At 36.2% G+C, this 12,333-nt stretch overlaps 2 long non-coding RNA genes across 2 annotated transcripts in view; one reads left to right on the top strand and one right to left on the bottom strand.

Moving 5' to 3' along the window:
* LOC130052750 (uncharacterized) overlaps positions 1 to 12,333 on the bottom strand; it is a 29,473-nt gene that overhangs the window by 749 nt on the left and 16,391 nt on the right. Inside the window, exon 2 of the long non-coding RNA XR_008801133.1 lies at positions 6,125 to 6,199. This is a non-coding gene — a long non-coding RNA (uncharacterized LOC130052750). The remainder of the gene's footprint in view (positions 1 to 6,124; positions 6,200 to 12,333) is intronic.
* LOC125674260 (uncharacterized) overlaps positions 12,138 to 12,333 on the top strand; it is a 1,194-nt gene continuing 998 nt past the window's right edge. The window contains exon 1 of the long non-coding RNA XR_007370066.2: positions 12,138 to 12,333. This exon is cut by the window's right edge and continues 168 nt beyond it. This is a non-coding gene — a long non-coding RNA (uncharacterized LOC125674260).

Raw genomic sequence — 12,333 nt, forward strand, 5'->3', positions numbered from 1 at the left:
TTTGAAGAGAGCAATAATTCTTTTAGAGATAGCAAGTATATAATTAAAGATATCTTCAATTCAACATATCCACGATTGAATTAATGATCCCTTTAATTCAATTGTTGCTCGCTTTAAAAGAATTAATGCGCGCATTAATTCTTTATACAAAAAACATTATAAATAATTAAGGATATCTTCAATTGAATTAAAGAGATCATCAAATTATTTATACCGAGCTCCAAATTAATTATTGCGAGCAATATTTCCACGACATTGGTGCTCTCATCAATTGAATTGAAGATAGCAATAATTGAAATAATGCCCGCATCAAATCTATTATTGCTCTCATTAATTCAATTGATGTGCGCATCAATTGAATTGAAGAGAACAATAATTGAATTAAAGCGCGCATTTAATCAATTATTGCTATCATTAATTCAATTGAAGCGCGAATTATTTCATTTGATGAGATCAATAATTGAATTGATGCGCGCATTAATTCATTTGATGAGAGCAATACTTGATTTAATGCGCGCATTGATTCAATTAAAGAGAGCAATAATTGAATTAATTGAAAAGATATTTTCAATTATTTGAGTTTATGTTAATTTGGCGCTCCATGTATGAGTTAGAGATATCTTAAATCAAAAACGGTAATAAGACATCTTATAAAGTTTATGAGATATATTTTATACTATCTAAATATCTCGTAAAAAATATATTTAAGTCAGCATTTCGCAAATTCTATGGTCTTTATAACGATCTAGTTCGTCAATACGACCTCGCATTGGGTCAAATGCTGTCTGACGTGTTTCATACCGATTGTTAAGCCGTTCTTGGCACACTGATTTTGACTGCGGATAACTCCGATTACCTGATCAGGATATGGGGCTCAGGGCGGGTGTGACCGGTCAACAGGGGATGTATACTCCTCCTAGGCACCTGATCCCACCTCTGGTGTGTCCAGGGGTCCGTGTTTGCCCAACTATCTATTTTGTATTACTTGTAGGAGTTATGAGATTGATCACTGTTCGTTATCTTCACCTTGCATTAAGATATTTTATGTCTTTGATAAGATTGATGAGATATCTTTGAAGAGGAATAAATGTGCCATAAGGATAGCATGCAAGAGTATTGTGTTGCTAAAATGTTGCAACTCCTGTGTTTGCAAAATAAATTCACATCAAATTCCATCCAAATATTCCCAGATTTTTTATTGGTTGGCTTTGTATCGTACTTGACTTGTGTACGTATGTGCGTGTGTAATGCAAAACAAACTTTATTACATATGAATGCACAAACATACGCACGCACGTACATATATACACACATGCACGTAAACGCACATGTATGTACACATTCACGCGCGCACACACTCACATCGTCACTCAAATACATACAGACACGCACGGACGAACACATACACACATGAACACAAACCCTTTTTGCAAAACAATAATAGAGTTGGGGTTTGGGACAGGGGGCTTCGGTGACGACCATTCGTGCTTGGGTATGGCCTAAAATTGACGACCATTCGTACCCACCCTCACGGCACATTCGGTCGCCGGGCGACGACACGTGCGGCATATTTCGCCGATGGTGACGAAACGTGCCGCACAAATGGTCGTCGGCGACCGAACGTGCCGCACGTATTGTCGCCGGGCGACCAAACATGCCGTAACAGCCCTGACATTCATTCGGAAAATTGGTGTAAAGTAACTGTTTAAATCGGCGACACGCTAAACAAACGGAACATGTTTGGATGGCAATGTTTACTCAGCAAGGTATGGTTTGAATTAGTTTGTGATACGGTTTGGATGAAACTTGTTTTCACAAATTAAAGATTTTGTCTTAAAAAAAATAATTAGATGGTAATTGTAAGGATTCATCCCATAATGTAGTTAGTATCAATCCATAACATGGTTGAATGTTCGTCGATGGATAGGAGAGTCTCGAGTTACTGCCGGAATACGCAACTTCCGATATGAATTTCCGTGCATTGTCTGTACGGGACTCAAAATTTTCTCAGTCCCGTACAGACAATGCATTGACCAATCGATATGAGTTTAAACTTAGTCAAATTTAAAATAAATCGTGTTTCCTTGAGGGATTATTCCCATTCCCCCCTTTCCTTTTCTCTTAAAGTATTCCATGTATAATGAAAGGATAATGAACAATTTTGAAGGATTTAGATCAACATAAAACTTTATAGTTAAATAATGATGGAAGTGAAGCAGATGAAATTCACATGACTGGTAAATGATTAGAAGCTGACCTTTTTGCACTTAAGACTTTTTGGAAGAGTTGTCTGCCCTTTGTAAAAATAAGAAAAATCTAATTTTCTAAAAATGTGTGTGGTCAATGATTAATTTTATTTCATATTTTCATAAAAAGAAAGTGTATGTAACTTTCTACCAAGATATTAGTATGAATATATAATTTGTTTTTAAAATATTGTAATAAAAGGTGCTTTTCCCATATACTTCAATGTTAAATTCTAGGTGAAATATATCAAGCAGTAAACAAAATTTAGAAAATTCCTACCGTGGGTTATTTTTATTTGATGAACCCTTCAAAATGATACTATGATTACAAATATTCCACCATCCATTTATTAGATATGAAATATGGTCATTATACATTGAATACCTTAAATGTTGTATCCTTCATAAGGAAAATTTGTGTAATTTTTAGAAATGAATTTTTTACAAAGGATGCATTTGTTATATGTTCATAAGACATATTTCCGGAGGCACATACAGGTTCTATACATGTACATGCACACAGAAACACTTTAATTAATCTAATTAGAATTGTATAATATTGCACGTGGGTTTGAAGGTTTTCAGCTGAATCTCCCACCCCCGAAAGAAGAAAATATATTTACTGCTGAATCATTGGATATGAATTTGATAAATCGATTTTAAGGTTTTTCCCTACATAGGAAGATAGAGTGACTAGAATTACCGGTGTGATACCTACAAACAGACACTTACAAAACGAGTTCTCAAACACGATTCAATGTTTTCTCGAGGACTCACGTGACTTTAACATGATCAAATACACGGAAAATGACGAGTAACGTCAACACAAGGCAAACCGTGTAATTATCACGTGATTCACCACCATGCCTATATACAAAGGCAATGGCGTTGACGGAGGTGGGGAGGGCGATGGGCATCGGTACAATAGATTTGCAGAGGGATGAATGATTGGTGACAAAGATCCGTGTTATTTAAACAGCGAATACAACGACGATCGGTGGTCAGTGGAGCTGTATTACGGAATTATATGGGATCCTTGATAAAAAATATATAGATATATTTGGCTCGACTTACGTCTCACCCTATACGATTATTTCAAGAGCCCCATATATTTCTGTATTACGCCTCTAAGTGTATTCAAGATAGGCGAAGACAACAGTGATCAATCTTAGAACTCCTATGACCAATATAAAATAAAGAGTTGTGCAAAACGGATCCCTGGATGTACTAGAGGTGGAATCATGGGCCTAGGAGGAGTAAGCATCCCCTGTCGACCGTTCATACCCGCCTGAGCCCTATATCTTGATCAGGTAAATGGAGTTATTCGCAGTCAAAAGCCAAGAACGGCCTTACAATCGGTATGAAATAAATCAGACAACATTTCACCCAATGCTAGATTGTATTGGCAATCTGGATCGTTATAATGACAATAAAATTTGCTAAATACTTACTTTAAACGAGACTGATGAAACCCCTGCATCATCAACTTGTTTCTCAGTAGCCTGCCTTCATTTAAAAGATTATCATACGTAGAGCAAACTCTTGTGAATCAAATTTGTTGAGAGATATAAACACAATATGCAGGTGGTAACGGAATATTCTAAATGAATATGGGAAATTGACGATGGAGAAGTTGAAATCATCCCATTTGTCATAAAGTTGGGTTATTAGTTTGCAGTTAATATCTACTTTCAATAATATATCTAAATATGAAGCAGAAGTGGACGACTCTGTGGTGTCTTTTGTTTCGGGTTCACAGAGATGTATCGAATTGACATATGAATAAAAATTATTATTGTTAATAGATAATGCATCGTCGATATATCTATATGGCGAATTAAAGGTCAGAAGAAGAAAAAATTTCTTCTCACGTAGAATTTTTAAAAATAAATTCTGCTTCATCAGAATATAAAAACAGGTCAGCCAACAATGGAGTACGATATGTACCAATGTGAATTCCAACACACCGTTGGAAAGCCTGATCACTAAAATCACGAAGATATTTTCAATGGGGAACTCTAGCATATATATTTTTATTTGCACTTCAGAGTACTTGTGCATGGAATCAAAGTGGTGCTTTTAATAAAGTAATTTTTTCGATGACTGATCACTAGGTATGAATATTTCCGCTTTCCATTTTTGTTGAATAAGCAACTGTCTATGAAGTCAAAAAGTACGTAACTAATATCTCCTTTGATGCATGAAATGGACACAAATATACTTGGGGTAGTTTTATAGTATGGACACAAAGAGGTCCACTGATCAAATAGACTAAGCTCGTCTGAAAACCCTTTTTCGCGCAAAAGACCCCCTCCCCACCTTGCCCATGGGTCCTATTGTGATTGAACAACTATATATGTGGAAAAGAAACCTTTGTACTATATGTGTTCTTGAAATTAATTTTCAATTCTTGTCTCTCCCCCGCACCGCGGAAGGGAACATAGAAATGCTGGTGTCCGTGCATCCGTCCCACTTGATTTTGTGGACCTCCGAAACCACTAGACAGATTGTGTTTGATTTTGTAGGATTATTAGTCATTATATGTACATGTAGTTGATCGTATTGCGCCAATATTTTGAGTCAACAAATTTTAAAGGGGTTGTGGAACTTTATTGGATTTGTACATACTACATTTTTGGAAGAGATTGTGGAAGCAACTCCTACGAAAGTGCTCAACAGATTTTGTATAAATTCAAAGGATTGTTAGTCGCCACATGTAGTTAATCATATTACAAAGCCATGTTGATTCGACAAATTTCACGGGAGTGATGGTACTTTGTTCATTTTGTATATGCTCCAATATATTAACATTTTGTGGACGCAACTTCTCAGAGACCGCTGTTCGGATTTTGTTCAAATTTTGCAGGATTATTAGTCGGAATATGCAGTTCATCACATTGCGTCGCATTTTGATTCTACACATTTTACAGGAATTTGGTCTTCTGTGCTTCAATGTTTTTGCGGCGGGGCATATCGCTACGCTTACAATCAAATCACTTGCTTAAAAAGCAGGGACCTAGCCTAGCTGTTGGGAGTGGAAAATATTAATAAATTATTTATAGTATCAAGCGTTGTATTTGTACAACTTAATATCATTTCAATCAATAATCGGTATTGTATCATTAGCGCTTTCAAGTAACTTTCTTAAACAATAAACTAGATGTGACTGAGCGACATGGATCCCACCGACCAAGGGTTTCACCACTGCCACAGGTTTTTTTTTCGACTGGACACATGCATTCTTGACCTGTGTATTCTCGTGATATATCTATATTTCAAATTTCAATACAAAGCGTTCATCTATGACTGCGGTAATGAATTGAGACTGTGATTTCTTTGAAATTATCCAAGTCGAAGGGACATAACTCCGTAAAAAGAAATATTAGACCGGAACCAAATAAGTCTTCACCTTGACATTCTCATGGTTTATACATGTATATTTACCAAATAGTAGCTGAATGTAGAGAAGATTAATGGAAACAGAATTATAGCAGGAGACCGAATCACGGAAAAGGATAACGGGAACATACAAATATTTATGTTTACTTTAGTTACAAGGTAAATTATCTCAGGAATAAATATCTAGTATAATAAAAGCAATGGGTAATTTTACAATCGGCAATAACCCCTTTGACTGGTTACGTCTCAATATGAATGAAGGGACTTAAGATATACACATTACAAGCAAACAAATAGAAAAACAGGATTAATCTTACTATTTATTACACATAACTTTCATAAACTTAAGTGCACATTTGTTAACGCATAGACTATGTGCAAAGTAAGTTATTGATGATTGATGGAACTTATTACATGTATGTTTTCTTAAAACGTCTTAATAACGAAGTGGATGTATCTCAGCAAAACATTCTACGTACCGGTACCGTCCCTCGATCGGACTGGATATCCGAGTCTTTTTGATGAGTGGATCTGCCTTCCATTTTGGATTCTATCTGTAAATATAGAAATAGTACACATACACTTTAACGATCCACAGTTTGCTAACGCGACAGCCAATTTATAATGATGTGACTTCAAATTGTATTTCATTTTTAGTGTACTTTTCATTGAAGGGGTAGAAAATTCCCGTCTAATTTTATTGCCAATCAGACAAACTTATTGGATACAAGTCCAAAATCTTGGATAATCCATCCTAAATAGAACAAAGAATTGTGAATGTTGCAACTCAACAACTGACATTCCAATATTTATTGAACATTAGAAATACCCTAGTTAAGCGTTGTAAACATTGAAAATGGGAAATATTTTGAAAATTGAAAATTTTCAGTTGAAATCATGTTCACGCCCCCTTGGATACAACATGCACTAAAGCGCTGACAAAGAAAATGAAGGATAGACTGTAATTCTGGCAAACTGTTATTGATGGTCTTGCCTGCCAATACCTGAAGACTTACCAAGGAGACATTTGGAAGTAAACCTTAATCGTAATCTTAGGGTGAATTTTGTAAATAATCCCTCATATTATCATACACCTTTTTACATGACATGATAATCGTACAGATGTGGGTGTCAATAGATACAAATGTATGACTGACTCACTATAACTGCATTTATTTTGAAAAGGATAATATGGATTTGCTCGAGGAATCGACCTACAGCATTGGGAAAATTCTAGATTGATATAAAGTCTGTCGGGGTAATAATGCATTGTAAAGCGCTTTGAGCAGCATGCGCTGGAAAAAGCGCTATATAAAACCAATTATTATTATTATTATTAGCCCGCAAAATAAAAATCAGATAGCTACTTATTAATTTTGAAAGCACTTTTCATTATCAGGGATTTAACTGTAAAATGAAATTCGAGACTACTACTCTATATCAATCCCAGAACACCACACTATGGCGCCCAAGCAAGCGCGTTAGGTGCAAAAACACTAATGTATATGCTATCAATGAAAATCACGGGTACATTGTATTTCGGATATGGCATTACAAAACGAGGGTCCCGTGTTGTGGTAGGCGTTGGCACGTTAAAGGACCGCACTGTTACAAGCATCGTCGGAACCCCCTGCGGTCGCTCTAGACGATTACCTACCATGGATCACAAGGCCGATATTTTCGCATAACTCATTAAAATGCGTGATCTTACGTGACCTATCGAGGACCAGTGGGAATCGCAGTAAATATTCCCGGTACTCAATGTGTCAGCTGTAATGGCGGCGCCCATGAAAGTGTGTTTTGTTGTGCCACTATCAAAGATATATAGATGAGAACTCCAGATTTGGCACCCAAAACGGCTGATTATTTTAACTAATATTTCACTTTCACATGTGCCCCCTCACTTTCGGAAATCCTGGATCCGCATCTGGTATGTTTATTATCATCACTGCTTCATGGCACGTGAATAAAATCAGTCATGCATGATACAATTTAAAAATTAGATGCAAATTTGAATTCAGATATGATCTTACAATCCCGTTCATATGTCATTTTGTAATTAGCTTAGGTGAGACATCAATTGTGTTTACACGTGAGAGCTGTGTTTTAGATCAAAGGTCACAATTACTGGCTCAAATTGTGTCGACAACACAAATAGAACAAATTACAGCAGTACTTAATACGCAAGTAAGTTTAACATACCTATAGAAACCGATGAGATACCATGTCTGTCAGAAAACCCACATTGCTCCCGTATGATGGAACTACGAACTCATGCTGGACATGTAGACCTGTACAAACGCTTGGTAACACAGGCTTTTCCTCCTCTGTCTCAAATACATCCCCGCTTCAATAATGCAAATAAAGCAGCTCGCTGAAATTTTTGTAACTTGTCCAACTTAAACGTTGTCAAAATCTTGGCTTCGAAAGCATGCTACCGAGGACTGAAAATAAGGGGCATTTTCATTGGTTGAATATCGCAATAAGGAATGGTAATGCGCATATAGAAGCCGAGACACACCTTCCAGCGAAACTACTGGCCTTGTGACCCAAGGTAGGTAATCGTCTAGAGCGACCGACCGTGAGTTTCCGACGATGTGTTGCAAGCAGAAGTGCTAAGCATAGGACTAAAGTGCCACTTCCCCTACACCTGGTGACGTCTCAATATGAAAGAAAAATTCCCGACTGGACGTACATATTATGTAAACAAACAACGATTCGCTTATGACCAGTTACGTCCACCGTGAGTCTTCTATCTAGTACGAATTAACTACATGTACATGTAAATGGGTGTTGCTAAAACGCGAAACGAAAAAACGGAATCAGAATGACTAATGTAGCTAAGATAACACAAAAATGGTCTAAATGGAAATGTCTTTTCAATTAATTATAGCAACATTTCTTCTTTTTTAAACAATACGTACTAGAATATACATGTAATTGTCTATATCACGTTCTTTAATCTGTATGAGAGTGTGAGTAAAAGGTGTATATGCATTTGTGTTGAAAATGATGAAAACAATAAATAAGATAACACAAAAATCGGGAGGAAATACTTTATATTTGATTAAAATCAAAATTTTGGAAATTTGTTTACAAGCAGTAAAATGATTCTATCTTAAAATGCTGCATCATAAATGGATTAAACCAAGTAAACGTTTGTATAAAAATTTAAAAAGCGTTTTACAAGAATTTTGAAAGTTTGGCACTGAAAGATGTGTTCGAGAGCAGCGACACCTATGGGTAGATAATGGAAAAAGCACACATGCTTTATATCCCCACGGTAAAACGTCATTAACGCATATATACATGTCTTTACACATAATACTGTGCATGTGTGTACCTACAATAGGGGGTGTGGTATGTATAAAACAATAACAATTCATGATCTTATTAAGGTAGAGACGGATAGCAACCACGTGATCAGTAAAAATCGTGTATTTTCACGTGAATTATTTTTTTTTTCGGAATTCCGTACACCGTCATAGAGTAGTTGAAAAACTAAAAGGTGTTCCGAAAGTACAAGTTGTTGCTGTGACTGACTCGATGAATTGAGGGGGTCGTTTCGACGAAAGATAGAGAAATTTGGTCATAGTTTAGATTAGGAATACGTCAACGTAATAATAGTGGACCAGATGTTTGGGGTTTTTTTTCGTGCAGAATGGCACTTTTTACCCTTTACTCACGAAATTCACCACCATGCATAGCTGCGCTACATAAACAAAGTTGTTGATGTAGCGTGATCGTGATGTCAGAGTGTTGCGAGTTTCAATACTGTTTATGTAGTCATTGAGAGTTTAAACAAAGTTTGGTTTTTTCTGAGAAGAGGAATTCGATGGATGCATTCAACGTGGACAACGAAATCATAATTTCGTTTGGTAAGTAAAACAATGGCAAATTAAATTTGTATTCAACCCACTTTTCCTCTGCGCGTTCACAACGTGATTTTATAATTACATCTATAAACACACAACTTGGATGTTTTATTTTCTGTGCATTTATGTATTCCATATGTGCCCAAAATATAACTCCTACATGCGCATGTAATTGTAAATGGATGTCATGTATATGCCACATTTTAAAAAAATAGGGCTCTCACAAGTTTGAGGGGGAGGGGGGTGTTGCACTAAAATTATATTTGGTATACATGATAGTACTTATAGTATCTTGACATTTCATTGATCTAAGAGATATTTCAAATCTGGGGTTTCATGTTTCACACAACCATGCAGGTCTACAAAACTTTATTTAGAATATTTGTAAAATCACAAGTCCCCTCATAGGCAAATACATGTATATGTATTGTATGAAGATAAGATATACATGTATGTCCTTCTCTTGACCCACACTCGGTAAAGGAGACAGGTCTGATAAATCTAGAGTTGACTTGTTTTGATATTATTAGAATGAATCGGCAGTTTATGAAAATATATCTGTCATCTCATATTGCAATATGATAATCACGATGTTTATTCACCTCATTTAGGACCCCGGGGGTGGGGGGGGTATGTACAGTTTAAATAGAAGTTAGCTATAACAATTTGAAATAAATAACAATCATCCAGATTTACTACTACTGCAAGAGTTCACATTGCTGCACTGCACACATTTAACACAGTGTTACATATGTAATACTGATTTCAGGCACTTTGTCAAGATTTTAAAAATTAACATAATAAAATACATACTATGTATATAATTTTCAATATATCAGTATTTTAAAGTTCACTGAACATGCAATGAGACACACAATTGTAAAACTGACATTGTCTGACACAGTATAATTAATGGTTAATACTGACTGTGCAAATATTAATTATGATGACTTTTTTTTCAAAGCATCATCCTAAGAACCAGTGCAGGTTGAAATGGGCTTTGAGCCAACAACTTCAACGGTAATTTGCCTTGAAAATCAGCAAGAAAGGTACAAGATTTTCTAAGATAGAATATTTCATTTTAACACCAGACATTTGTAAAGACAATTCTTAGCATATTAGATATTCATCTTTTCTTCAATATTTGAATATACAGAATATATTTTAACAGGTACTTTATTTACATGGATGATGTCATATCCCCTGGACCCCACAACTTTACAGGTTACAGATAAACTTCAAGAACTTCTGCAAAATGTGGGACATGGATAGAATCAGTAATGTAATTGTGAGCCTAGAGCAATGGATATATTGTGCAACATACTAAAGTGTGAATTTAATGGAAAACAAGTACATGTACTCATGTATTGCATGCAAGGTGAAGATAACGAACAGTGATCAATCTCATAACTCCTACAAGCAATACAAAATAGATAGTTGGGCAAACACGGACCCCTGGACACACCAGAGGTGGGATCAGGTGCCTAGGAGGAGTAAGCATCCCCTGTTGACCGGTCACACCCGCCGTGAGCCCCATATCCTGATCAGGTAAACGGAGTTGTCCGCAGTCAAAATCAGTGTGCCAAGAACGGCTTAACAATCGGTATGAAACACGTCAGACAGCATTTGACCCAATACGAGGTTGTATTGACGAACTAGATCGTTATAACGACCATAGAATTTGCGAAATGCTGACTTCAATCGAGACTGTTGAAATCCCTGTACCATCAACTTGTTTGTCAGTAGCTTACCTCGATTTAAAAACTGACTATACCCAGAACAAGCTCTTGCATATCGAATCAGTTGAGATATATAAACACCATATGCAGGTGATAATGGAATATTGCTACATAAATGTGGGAAGTTGACGATGGAGAAGCTGAAATCATCCCGTTTGTCATACAGTTGAGTTGTTAGTTTGCCGTTAATGTCTACTTTCAATAAAATATCTAAGTATGAAGCAGAAGTGGACGACTCTGTGGTGCATGTCTTTTTTAAAGACAATAATATTGCATGAATATAGAGGAAGTGTCATTGTTGATTATTCAAAGTTTTTGATATATCAAAATCAATAAACATTTCTAAATGAAAATAAAATAGCATACCAATTTTATAACTTTCATTAATGTGTTTGAATTTCTCATTTTCTAACCCCCCCCCCCCAACACATACAGTGCATATATACCATGAACTGGGAGAAATTACAAATAGTTAATGCAATATGCATGCGTTATGAGTTATCCAATATTATAGTGAGCTACTCATAAACTTATGAAGAGACATATATATTTTTGAGAGCAAGATAGCTCATATGGGCGTCGAGATCCATAGGTCGAGCCGCGTTCGTGGTCTAGAAGCTAGAGCGTTCGCCCCGCATACGGAAGCCCGGGGTTCGAATCTCGGCCGTGACTGACCAATCTAATTAAAATTAGATCTTTGATCCGCTCATGCAATAGCTACACAAAGATCTAACAACGACCCATAGAGAGTCGTGTTCAGTGACCTGAGTCATTTACACAAAAGGTAAAAAAAAAAATCAACCAATCACAAAATTCGTTTTTCCGCGTTGTTGATGGATATTTAAAAATGGCGTCTAGATCAAGCATTGCAGCGGCATTTGAGCGAGTAAAAGACAAATTTGAAGTAGAGAGACTGAAGGACGAACAATTAGACATCCTAACTGCAATTATGAGGGGTGATGACTGTGTTGGCGTTTTACCAACAGGATACGGGAAATCTTTACCATACCAGGTTTCAAAGATCGTGGCAAATGAGCTGGGAATAGAATTCCAAAAAGTAAGCATTTCGTCACA

The sequence above is a fragment of the Ostrea edulis genome, chromosome 3 (genome assembly GCF_947568905.1).
Source record: "Ostrea edulis chromosome 3, xbOstEdul1.1, whole genome shotgun sequence".
NCBI classification, from domain to species: domain Eukaryota; kingdom Metazoa; phylum Mollusca; class Bivalvia; order Ostreida; family Ostreidae; genus Ostrea; species Ostrea edulis.